This window comes from Eschrichtius robustus, chromosome 14 (assembly GCF_028021215.1).
Source record: "Eschrichtius robustus isolate mEscRob2 chromosome 14, mEscRob2.pri, whole genome shotgun sequence".
NCBI lineage: Eukaryota > Metazoa > Chordata > Mammalia > Artiodactyla > Eschrichtiidae > Eschrichtius > Eschrichtius robustus.
Window position 1 is genome coordinate 48827752 of NC_090837.1, and position 14050 is coordinate 48841801.

General features: G+C 35.5%; 1 protein-coding gene across 1 annotated transcript in view; it reads right to left on the bottom strand.

Annotated features, from left to right (window-relative positions):
• CCDC178 (coiled-coil domain containing 178) overlaps positions 1–14050 on the bottom strand; it is a 368496-nt gene that overhangs the window by 251367 nt on the left and 103079 nt on the right. The gene's annotated exons all lie outside the window — the stretch shown is intronic.

The following is a 14050-nucleotide window of genomic DNA, read 5'->3' on the forward strand; positions in this document are numbered from 1 at the left end:
GAATAAATGCTGGAGAGGGTGTGGAGAAAAGGGAACCCTCTTGCACTGTTGGTGGGAATGTAAATTGATACAGCCACTATGGAGAACAGTAGGGAGGTTCCTTAAAAGACTAAAAATAGAACTACCATATGACCCAGCTATCCCACTACTGGGCATATACCCTGAGAAAACCATAATTCAAAAAGAGTCATGTACCACAATGTTCATTGCAGCTCTATTTACAATAGCCAGGACATGGAAGCAACCTAAGTGTCCATCGACAGATGAATGGATAAAGAAGATGTGGCACATATATACAATGGAATATTACTCAGCCATAAAAAGAAACGAAACTGAGTTATTTGTAGTGAGGTGGATGGACCTAGAGTCTGTCATACTGAGTGAAGTAAGTCAGAAAGAGAAAAACAAATACCGTATCTAACACATATATATGGAATCTAAAAAAAAAAATGGTTCTGAAGAACCTAGGAGCAGGACAGGAATAAAGATGCAGACGTAGAGAATGGACTTGAGGACACGGGGAGGGGGAAGTGTAAGCTGGGACGAAGTGAGAGAGTGGCGTGGACATATATACACTACCAAATGTAAAAGAGATAGCTAGTGGGAAGCAGCCGCATAGCACAGGGAGATCAGCTCGGAGCTTTGTGACCACCTAGAGGGGTGGGATAGGGAGGGTGGGAGGGAGACGTAAGAGGGAGGAGATATGGGGATATATGTATATGTATAGCTAATTCACTTTGTTATAAAGCAGAAACTAACACACCATTGTAAAGCAATTATACTCCAATAAAGATGCTAAAAAAAAAAAGTGTGGTCTTCTTAGTAAAACACTGATTGCACTATCATCGAAAACGTTCAAGAAGAGAGGCTGGACAGACAAAGGGCTACAGTAGTTGTAAAAAGATTTCTGGATTTAATCATATAAGTAGCACTTTTGAGAATTTGCTGTATCCCAGGCAATTTCCTAGAATGTTTTATATATACAGGCAGCCCTCGTCTTGTAGGATGCCATGCTTACTGAAACTTGTGCATGTGGCGACCATGCAAAATAGGAACATGGCTCAGATATGTACAAGTTTCAGCTAACTTGATGCTGTGCAAAGTGAGGGCTGCCTGTGTGTATGTGTGTGTGTGTGCTTGCGCATGCACGCATCTGTATGTAAGTGAATCATGTCCATTTAGTGACCTAGCTACAGTTATCCACATTCAAAGATGAGAAAACTAAGACCACAGATGTCATGGCATTTGCCCCATGACTAACATTTAACAAGTATCAATACTCAAGACTGTTGATACTACAGCTTGGGCACACTCTATAGCACTTTGAAGTAAGCCCCCTCTCCTCTACCCTCAGTTTCCAGTACTCTGTCTGGTACACAATATTTGTTGAATGAACAATTTATTGAACAAATGCATTAACAAATAGCAAAAAATTGCTAAAATTTCAGGGTTTTTCAAATTCAAAAATATTTTTAAAAATCTTTTTATATGAGAAACTTGGGATTCATTAAAATATCATAATCATATTCTCATTCATAAATAGCATCTTGAGGAGAGTAAAACAAGGACTATAGGATGTTTTCCCTGAGACCTAGGGAAATAGTTGAGGTGGTAGGAAAGGCAGGAAGATAAGTAACTGAATAAGAACTGCAAGAAGAGTGCCTTTTTCAGGAACACAGCCTGCAGCGCAATCTGTGCCAGGCTTTTTGGTTTTTCAAACTGCCAATGCGTGGTAAAGAGAATGAAAGCCCAGAAACATCACCATTTCACACCTGTTACAATAATGGATTCAACCAAGAATTACCAATGAGTGCTAAGTCCACTGGATGAAGATTTTTTGGAAACAAAGATAGTTGCATATTCTTGCAATATCACTCAATTGAGCACTTATTAATCATAACAGGGAGATGGATAAATCTGTTGACCACAACAACCAAATGATCAAACTTACTATCACTAGTTATGAGAAAAACTTATACCGTGTGTTTTGTGATATGTCTCATTGATACAATATTATAACTTATGTAACATTCCTGCCAAAAGTGTTTTACCTGAATGTAATCATGAGTAAACAGAAAGATAAGTCCACGCTGAGAGAAATTCTGCAAAGTAACTGGCCTAGACTCTTTAAAAAATGTCTATGTAATGAAAGACAAATTTAACAAAAATGTAGGGGACACTGTAAGATTAAAGGGGATTCAAAGTTATAACAGATAAATGCAATACACGGTGCTCGACTACATATAGCACCCAACTGAATCAGAGAAGTTTGCACGTGGACTATATATTTGTGCCAGTTACCTAATTATTGCCTCAGCTCTAAATCCTTAGCTCAAATTTTTTACTTTAATTTGAGATACTGGAGCTGGATCTAGTATGTAAACAGTTTTCTTTTGCCAGCTGGAGTAATGAGGCTTTATCAGTAGAGGGCGTGGAGGGGCTTGCGAGGCAGCAGCAAGGGGCTTCCCAGCCTTGTTTTGGTTTTGATTGATTTCTCCTTCCTTTTGCAGAGCTGCTGTCAGCTGGTCTGTGAGGAACCAATAGTGCTCGCCTTCCAGCCAGGTGCTCTACCCAGAAATTCCATTCAAACTCCAGTCAACCTTCGCCAAGTTTCTCTGCTTACGGACCATCCACTGAACACTGCCACGCCCTCTCCTATAAGGCCTTATTCTGCTTTGCAGGAGGCAGCTTCTGCCACAATTGATCCTTATGTGGATACTTTCCCGCATCCCTAAAGGCTGTGGCTGCTCCCTACATCAGCTATTCCAACATTCTTTAGAGCAGGGGTCTGCAAGCTTTCCCTGTAAAGGGCTAGACAGTAAATAATTTAGACTTTCAGGCTGTAAGGTCTCTGTCTCAACTACTCAATTCTGGTTTTGGAGAAAAGGAATAAAAATGTATAAAAAGATCACTTTGAAGAGTTTGAAAGAAGCCGAGGGAAAGGGGGTGACAGCGTCTCAAGAGGTTGGGAAAAGCCCACACTGAAAGTCACCTTTGACCTGCTGCCTGGCTTTAGCAGCCAGAAACCAGAAGGTGGCAGCAGAGAGCTATTCTAGTGGAAGAGACTCCTGTGCTACAAGAAAGGACAGCTGAAGAGCAAAGCATGGAACAGTCAATGCTATGTGTCCAGAGACCCACGTTTAAAGAGAAAATGGGAGGAGACACTAAACATAAATAGATCTAAGCTCAGAATCACGGATGTAGCATCAGTTTGATTTCCAGTGACAGAAGGGGCACTAAGAAAAAAGTTGTAGAATTCATTACATAAGGCACGAGACCATGAACAGAGAGAAACAGACTTTAAAATTAAGAATTAAAATCATAAAGGAAAATTTGGGATTTGTGCAAATAACTGCGTGCTGGGCTGAATTAGTGGGGCAGGGCAGCTCTGGCTAGGCACTGCCAGGGCAGTTTTTGGTGGTCAGGCCCCTAATAGACAATCCAGGTGGCAGCCCAACCTGGTTCTATCCAAAAATAAACACAACGATGTTATTTTATCTTTTTTTTTTAATGAAGGTATATGTGTCTTTTTTTGTAGAAATATTTTTAAATTAAAAATAAAATTAAAGTGAACCCCTAAACCCAGAGATACACATTTTGACTTTCTGGTGTATTCCTTTGCAGGTCCACGGATTAAATATTATCTTTGGTAGGGTCAGCCTAGTAAGGTCTTTTTCAGCCACTAAAAAAACAGAACTTCCATTAATGTTTTAAATTCTAAATTAAATGAATTTGCAATTTACCCTTGTACTCATATATTTAACTACTACTCTATTACCTAGAAATCTGTGTATTTAAATTTTCCCACTATATGTTAACTATGTATTCATGCTTTCCATAAACATTTATTGAGTACCTACTTTGTTCTAAGCACTGTTAGGCCTAGCGATGCAGCAGTGTACAGAACAGACAATACTTCTTGTCCTCCTGTAGCATACTTTCTGGCAGTTATTATGTAATTAATTATAAACCTTTAAATATGCATCTTTACAGTTTTTGTCCGTCTTCGTCATCTGGTGACTTTAAGTCATATTTTTAGAAATAATGTTAATGAATTACAGATTATGAATGTATTTAAAATTCTTTACTTACACTGATAAATTACTTTCCAGAAAGGTTCTATCAACACTAATTTACAGTTGGAAACTCCAGCAGCTTATGAGAGTCGCTATATCAATATGTCTTTTCCGTTATCAAATATTAGTTTTCATAGATGTAAAATTGGGATAACATATTCTTTTCTACAAAATTACTGTGAGAGTAGAAGATAATGCATACAAAGGAGTTGACCCAAGGCAGTATTCGCCTTAAGCATTCAACAAATAACTATTATTTTCAGTGTGTTTTTCAGAATCTACACATTTATCAGGAGACAGACATGAGTTAAATGTGTCAGTTATTAAAGACTGTCCAAAAAAGTTAAGGTAGCCTCCTTCTATGAAGTATTCTTTATGTTGTTTATCCCTAATACTTTTGAAAATATATTATCTGTCAGGCTCCAAGTTAAATGTTTTATATACAATATTATTTATCACACAAAGGTACAACAGAAGTATTGTTAAACTCATTTAAGAGACGAGAAACCTAGGCTCAATATGGTTAAGTAATACTCTCAAAATAAATAATTAGCAGAACCAGGATTTAAATTAATGAAACATTTGACTCCAAAACCTATACTCTTTCAACAAAATCACCTTTCCCTTTGAAAAGGGAGAAAAAAAATAGAAACAAAATTCACAGATTGAAATGGAAATGCTAAAGAGCTAATTCATCACCTCTTTTCTGGCAAACAAATCTGTAATCCAGTAGAATGGAAATGGAAGTTATGTTTTCATGTAGTTTTTGCACCAAGTCAAATAAAAGTTTTATTCTGTCCTCAAATGTCTGCACCATCAACATGCTTTATTCCTATCATATTTTTCAGGTTTATTTACTCCCTCATACATGTGTCAGGAAAATAAAGTTTTCTGATACTTAACTAAGGGGATACCCAGCTGCCATTTGAAGGACTTACATCTTAATATACCTTCACACTACTTCTGTTTTATCTGTGCCTTAACGCTTTTTTCCCAGCAAACATGTACCACTAATTGGATGCTCCCAATATTACAGTTAATGGCTTCCTTTCACTCAACTTTGACAAAGTATTCTGCCTCTGAATATAGTAGGGAAGAATCTTAGTAAACTAAAATCAAATGGAACAAACGTAAAAGAGTACAAGATCGAAGTTGTAAATATGTTTCATAGAAAGGGCTAAAGAAGAGTGATTGTGCTAGTAATTTAAAGCATAAATGACTCTGAGCTTCTAGGTTGCTTAAACCAGAGGGAAACATGAGACTTTAGAGAATGCCTAATTATTAATAAGAGAAAGAATACAATTTTATCAAGAAAAGTTTTCTCTTAGTTCTGAAATCTAAAGTAAACTAGGTGCATAGATTTTTGACCATCTTGAACAGTATGACCATATCTCTCATTAGTATGAAAAACCAAGCAGCAATGGTCAATTTTGACCATTACTTTTACCAACCTTTGTTAAAAGCCAAGGATGTAATATCAGCTCATAACTCAATAAAGGCTATTTTGCACATGGGTCAAGAGTAATATCCTCTAGATTTGACTAGGAAGCATAAATTCTCAAGAATCAAAATGAATAAATTATCAGAATGTCCATTTTCTAACCATTGTAAAAATACCACCAGTTTCACCTGGAATTGTGATAGAAGTTGCATAGTGCACAAATCAAATTTTGGCTTATTAAATTTGTTTTGTTCTGTCCATTGAACAAAATGGACTTGCTCTAAGGAGGCCTGGAGTGGCAGAAATTATGCTCTTCAAGAAAGCTTTTTAGAAGGTTTTGATTTTTACTTTGCTCAGATAAAGGCCCTATAAACTTTGATTCAGAGACGAACAAATAGCATTTGAAGGAAGGGCCAAGATTTTTCTCTAAAAAGGAGTTAAGGGCTGGTTGAAATATTTGAAAAAGAACTCAAGCAAAGTCACAAACCTCTAAACTGTAAAATTATAGACCATATTACTGTGGCCAAGAACATTCTAAGGACATAACACATTGTCTTTTCCTAGCATTAAAAATACTACTCAGACATAAAAAAGAATGAAATAATTCCATTTGCAGCAACACAGATGGACCTAGAGATTATCATACTAAGTGAAGTCAGACAGAGAAAGGCAAATATCATATGATATCACTTATATGTGGAATCTAAGCCATGATACAAATGAAATTATTTATGAAACAGAAACAGACTCACAGACATAGAAAACAAACTTACGGTTACCAAAGGGGAAAGGAGGTGGGGAAGGATAAATTAGGAGTTTGGGATTAGCAGATACAAACTACTCTATATAAAACAGATAAACCTCAAGGTCCTACCAGATAGCACAGGGAACTACTGATACAGTCAATATCCTGTAATAAACCAAAATGGAAAAGAATATGAAAAAATACAAATATATTTATGTATAAATGAACTATGTTTCTGTACAAGAAACTAGCACAACATTGTAAATCAACTATACTTCAATTTAAAAAAAGAAAAAAAATGACCCTTAAACATCTAAACAAACTTTTAAAAAAGGAATCATACACATATATGTATAACTGAATCACTATGTTGTACACCTGAAACTAACACAGCATTGTTAATCAACTATACTCCAATATAAAATAAAAAGTTAAAAAAAAGGAATCATACAATGTCTGTGATCAGACAACAAGGGAATTAAACTAGAAATCCATAACAGAAAGATAACTGGAAAATCCCTAAATATGTAAAGACTTAAAAAGCATACTTTTAAATAATACATGGTCAAGGAATCAATCTCAAGAGAATTTTAAAATATTTTTGACTAAATAAAAATGGGGACATAATTTATCAAAATTGTGATATGCAGCAAAAGCAGAGCTTAGAAGGAAATTCATAGCATTGAATGCATATATTAGAAAAGAAGAAAGATTTAACATCAAAAATCTAAGTTTCCACCTTAGGAAACTATAAAAACAAGAGCAAATTAAATCCAAAGTCAGCAGAAGAAAAGAAAGAGGAGACATAATTACATCCATATCCCATGGATACTGTAAGGATAATAAAGGAACACTGTGAAAAACTCTTTGCTGAAAAATTAGATAACTGAGATGAAATGGACCAATTCCTTGAAAGACACAATCTGCCAAAACTCATACAAGAAGTAACAGATGATCTAAATAGGCCTGTTAAAGAAATGGGATCAATACTTAATAACCTTCCAAAACAAAGGCATCAAGCCCAGCGGGGTTTATTAGTGAATTCTACCAAACATTTAGGAAAAAATTATACTAATTCTCTACAATTTTCTTTGGAGGATAGAAGCAGAGGAACTACTTCCTACCTCACTCTATGAAGGCAGCATTACTGTAATACCAAAACCTGACAAAGACATTACAAGAGAAAACTACAGACCAATATTTCTCATGAAAATAGATGTAAAAATCCTCAACAAAATATTAGCAAATCAAATTCAACAATGCGTAAAAAGAATTACACACCATAACTATGCAGGATTTATCCCAGGTATGCAAGGCTAGTACAACATTTGAAAATCAATTAATGTAATCAATTATATCAACAGGCTAATAAGGAAAAAAATCACATGTTCATAACAATAGATACAGAAAAAGTATTTGACAATATCCAACATTCATTCGTGGTAAAAACTCTTAATAAGTTAAAATAAAGAGGAACTTCCTCTACTTGATAAAGAATATCTACAAAAAATCTACAGCTACCATTATAGTCAGTGGTGAAAAACTCAAAATTTACCACTAGGGTCAGGTACAAACAAGCAAAGATGTCCCACCTCAACAATCCTTTTCAGTATTGTACTGGAAATCCTTGAAAATGCATTGACAAGAAAAGCAAATTAAAGATATACAGATTGGGAAGGAAGAAATAAAACTCTTTGTTTGTGAAGGACATGACTGTCTATGTAAAAATTTGAAAGAAATAGCAAAAATACTCCTGGAACTAAATAAGCAATTATAGCAATTAACACAAGGTTAATACACAAATATCAATTGTTTTCCTATATAATAAAAATAAACAAGTGCAATTGTAAATTTAAAACACATCATTTAAATTAGTACTCCCCATAATGAAATACTTAGATATAAATCTAACAAAACATGTACAAGAGCCATACAAAAAAACTAAAAAACTCTGATGAATGAAATTAAAAAACTAAATAAATGTAGAGATATTCCATGTTAATGCATAGGCAGACTCAACAATGTTAAGAAGTCAGTTCACCCCAACTTGATCTATAAGTTCAATTTATCCCCTATCAATATCCCAGCAAGTTATTTTGGGGATACTGACAAAGTAATTCCAAAGGAGAGGCAAAAGATCCAGAAGAGCCAACACCATACTGAAGAAAAACAAAGATGGAGAGCTGACCACACTCAACATCAAGACATACTACTAAGTTACAGTATTTAAAACAGTGTGGTATTGGCAAAAGAACGGACAAATAGATCAAAGACAGTCTTTTCAACAAATGAGGCTGGAACAACTAGACATCTACATGCAAAAAAACCGAAGCTAGACACAGACTTTACACCTTTCACAAAAATTAATTCAAAAAGAATCACAGACCTAATTGTAAAATGCAAAACTACAAAACTCCCAGAAAATAATAACATAGGTGAAAACCTAGATGACCTTGGGTATGGCAATGACTTTTTAGATATAACACCAAAGGCATGATCCATGAAATAAAGAACTGATAAGCTGGACTTCATTAAAATTAAAACTTCTGCTCTGTGAAAGACAATGTCAAAAGTGAGAAGACAAGACACAGACCAGGAGAAAGTTTTGCAAAAGACACACCTGATCAAGGGCTGTTATCCAAAATACTATTGAAAAAACCTGAAAACTCAATAGTAAGAAAATGAACCTGATTTAAAATATATCACAGACCTTAATGGACATCTCACCAAAGAAGATATACAATGGCAAATAAGCATATGAAAGATGCTCATCACCTGTCATCAGAGAAATGTAAATTAAAACAACAGTGAGCTAGTTCTACAAACCTATTACAACGACCAAAATCGTGACCACTGACAACACCAACTATTCGTGAGGATGTGAAGTAACAGGAACTCTCATGCATTGCTGGTGGGAATGCAAAACAGTACAGCCACTCTGGAATCCAGTTTGGTAGTTTCTTACAAAATAAAATATATTCTTATTAAAAGATCCAGCAATCACATTCCTTGGTATTTACCCAAAGGAGTTGATAACTTACATCCACACAAAAACCTGCACATGGATGTTTATAGTGGCTTTATTTTATTTTATTTTTTTATTTATTTATTTTTAACATCTTTATTGGAGTATAATTGCTTTACAATGGTGTGTTAGTTTCTGCTTTATAACAAAGTGAATTAGCTATACATATACATATATCCCCATATCTCCTCCCTCTTGCATCTCCCTCCCTCCCACCCTCCCTATCCCACCCCTCTAGGAGGTCACAAAGCTCCGAGCTGATCTCCCTGTGCTATGTGGCTGCTTCCCACTAGCTATTTTACATGTGGTAGTATGTATAAGTCCATGCCACTCTCTCACTTCGGCCCAGCTTACCCTTCCCCCTCCCCGTATCCTCAAGTCCATTCTCTAGTAGGTCTGCATCTTTATTCCTGTCTTGCCCCTAGGTTCTTCAAGACCCTTTTTTTGTTTTTAGATTCCATATATATGTGTTAGCATACTGTATTTGTTTTTCTCTTTCTGACTTACTTCACTCAGTATGACAGACTCTAGGTCCATCCACCTCACTACAAATAACTCAGTTTCGTTTCTTTTTATGGCTGAGTAATATTCCATTGTATATGTGTCACATCTTCTTTATCCATTCATCTGTTGATGGACACTTAGGTTGCTTCCATGTCCTGGTTATTGTAAATAGAGCTGCGATGAACATCGTGGTACATGACTCTTTTTGAATTATGGTTTTCTCAGGGTATATGTCCAGTAGTGGGATTGCTGTGTTGCCTGGCAGTTCTATTTTTAGTTTTTTAAGGAACCTCCATACTGTTCTCCATAGTGGCTGCATCAATTTACATTCCCACCAACAGTGCAGGAGGGTTCCCTTTTCTCCACACACTCTCCAGCATTTACTGTTTGTAGATTTTTTCATGATGGCCATTCTGACTGGTGTGAGGTAATACCTCATTGTAGTTTTGATCTGCATCTCTCTAATGATTAGTGATGTTGAGCATTCTTTCACATGTTTGTTGGCAATCTGCATATACTCTTTGGAGAAATGTCTATTTAGGTCTTCTGCCTATTTTTGGATTGGGTTGTTTGTTTTTTGATATTGAGCTGCATGAGCTGCTTGTAAATTTTGGAGATTAATCCTTTGTCAGTAGCTTCATTTGCAAATATTTTCTCCCATTCTGAGGGCTGTCTTTTTGATGGTTTCCTTTGCTGTGCAAAAGCTTTTAGGTTCCATTAGGTCCCATTTGTTTATTTTTTATTTCCATTTCTCTAGGAGGTGGGTCAAAAAGATCTTGCAGTGATTTATGTCATAGAGTGTTCTGCCTATGTTTTCCTCTAAGAGTTTGATAGTGTCTCGCCTTACATTTAGGTCTTTAATCCATTTTGAGTGTATTTTTGTGTATGGTGTTAGGGAGTGTTCTAATTTCATTCTTTTACATGTAGCTGTCCAGCTTTCCCAGGACCACTTACTGAAGAGGCTGCCTTTTCTCCATTGTATATTCTTGCCTCCTTTATCAAAAATAAGGTGACCATATGTGTGTGCGTTTATCTCTGGGCTTTCTATCCTGTTCCATCGATCTATATTTCTGTTTTTGTGCCAGTACCATACTGTCTTGATTACTGTAGCTTTGTATTATAGTCTGAAGTCAGGGAGCCTGATTCATCCAGCTCCATTTTTCTTTCTCAAGATTGCTTTGGCTATTCGGGGTCTTTTGTGTTTCCATACAAATTGTGAAATTTTTTGTTCTAGTTCTGTGAAAAATGCCATTGGTAATTTGATAGGGATTGCACTGAATCTGTAGATTGCTTTGGGTAGTACAGTCATTTTCACAATGTTGATTCTTCCAATCCAAGAACATGGTATATCTCTCCATCTGTTTGTATCATCTTTAATTTCTTTCATCAGTGTCTTATAATTTTCTGCATACAGGTCTTTTGTCTCCCTAGGTAGGTTTATTCCTAGGTATTTTATTCTTTTTTTTTGCAATGGTAAATGGGAGTGTTTCCTTACTTTCTCTGTCAGATTTTTCATCATTGGTGTATAGGAATGCAAGAGATTTCTGTGCATTAATTTTGTATCCTGCAACTTTACCAAATTCATTGATTAGCTCTAATAGTTTTCTGGTAGAGTCTTTAGGATTCTCTATGCATAGTATCATGTCATCTGCAAACAGTGACAGCTTTACTTCTTCTTTTCCGATTTGGATTCCTTTTATTTCTTTTTCTTCTCTGATTGCTGTGGCTAAAACTTCCAAAACTATGTTGAATAACAGTGGTGAGAGTGGGCAACCTTGTCTTGTTCCTGATCTTAGTGGAAATGGTTTCAGTTTTTCACCATTGAGAACAATGTTGGCTGTGGGTTCATCATATACGGCCTTTATTATGTGGAGGTAAGTTCTCTCTATGCGTACTTTCTGGAGGGTTTGCCAATATTTGGAAGCAATCAAGATACTTATCAGTACGTGAATGGATAAACTGTCGTACATCCAGACAATAGAATATTTTTCAGTGCTAAAAAGAAATGAGCTATCAAGTCATGAAAACACATGGTGGAATCTTAAATGTATATTAGTAAGTAAGAAAAACCAATCTGAAAAGGCTACATATTGTATGATTCCAACTATATGACATTCTGGAAAGGCAAAACTATGGAGTAAAAGATCAGTGGTTGCCATGGTTTGGGGAGTGGGGAGAGGAATGAATAGGCAGAGTATAGAGGATTTTTAGGGAAGTTAAAATACTCTGTATGATACCATAATGATGGACATATGCCATTATACATTTGTTCAAAATAAAGGCATGTACACAACATCAAGAGTGAACCATAATGTAAACTATAGACCTTGAGTGATTATGATGTGGCAATGTATGTTCATCGATTGTACCAAATGTACCACTCTGCTGGGGTATGTTGATAATGGGTGAGGCTATGCATGTGTGGAAGCATGGGGATATGGGAAATCTCTGTCCTTCAACTCAATTTTGCTGTGACCCTAATACTGCCCTAAAAAAACTAAGTCTTAAAAATCATCCCTAATATGGTTATTTTGAATTTTTGAACCTGACTCAATCTTTGTTGGTCAGAGTATATGTGTAGTTAGTATCCGACTGACTAGTTTATTCCAAGACCAGCATCAGAAGACCTTGTCCCCAAAGTCTACACAGCTACCTAAAAGCTAGGCTGCTTTGGGCAAATCACTTCACCCCAAAATGAGTGTATTAATAACAACCACACAGAATCATAAACACTAAATCAATTAACATGTATAGAGTCCAGCATATAATAGGCTTGCTGAAAACTCTGTCTTCCTTTCTACTGCCTTCCTTCTTTTCTAGTAAGTTTCCACTTAGTTCTAATACCATCATTTTAACCTGGAACCAGAATGGCTTGATATTTTACTTTTCTACCAAAATTCCAATATGTTCAAGCAAAAATCCTCCAAATTCCTGCAGCTTGAACAGAAATCTTCTACTGAATGTTAAGAAGTACTTAACATCTGATGAAAGCTTTCAAGATTTTTTTTTTGTTACAATATCACATTCTCCAGACAATACTGGATGATTTTCTGTTCACACCATAATTGAACACATATTACCCTTTTATTGATTTATCTCCCATCACTATCAGCTAATTTTATCCTAAGACTTGGCTAATCATGTCTTTTCTGAATGGAACAGTTATTGGGATTGAAGGTATGGAAATATTGGGGCAAATCATCTGTAATAGCTGGAATATTCCAGAAACTGCTAGATATTTTGATTGTTCAGTGTTGTTTCTAGTTTAAGACTGCCTAAAACTTATCAGACATTTTACAGATGCATTTGAAAAAAACATAATTCTGAAAGTCTACTTCTAAGGCTATAAAAAGTTATTTTTCAGATCTAGCTCGTAGGTGGTATGGCTCTAATTAATTTCTGGAAGACATGTATTAAGGACTAATTTCAGGCCAGGATCAACAAATACACAAAATTTTCTGCAAGAAAAACATGATGCCCTGACTGAGAAAATTATATAGATTTTCATTAATTAGACAATGCAAGACAGTGGGTCATTGCAAAGGTAGAAACTACAAACATGAATTACTACAAACGTGCATTATCTAAGGACTATCTAGAAATTTATTTTTAATTCATTACCACTCTGACACAGATACACCTGTATACATCTAGAAATTTAATGCCCTATATATTCAACTCAGAGATTAGCAGACGTGTTTAGTAAAGGGGAATATTTCCTAGATGGAGTAATTTCTTTCTGTTGCTTCCTTCTAGTTATCTCTCAGCTACCATACAGCAGTTAAAGGACCTGATGAACAATTTCTTCAATTCGGCTTGATCTAGCCAGAAAGACACTTCGCTTTGGGTTGGCAATTTGGGTTGGCAAAGCAAGTATAGTGGAGTCGCAACAAATTTGCACTTAACCTACATATTGTAGTTTATGACATCAGGAAAATTTAGAATAAACAGTTCAATGCAATATCCTTCTTAATAAACGAGTGCCTCAGGTTAGTGAAGCAATATGTCTGAAGAATTAAAGTCGGTTGTGACAGCTATGGGACAAATACATGAATGATACCAAGGGTTTCCTGTCAACTGAATAAATAAAAACATTAAGTGGCCAAATCAGTGCATGATGTCTTCACTGATAGTCTCAATGAAAAAAAATTAATTGATGGCCATAGAGAAACACATGTTAATGAAAAATTAAAGCAAATTATTAATGACATCTATAATATTGTTATATATGCTAAACCATGTATATAATCACATACCTT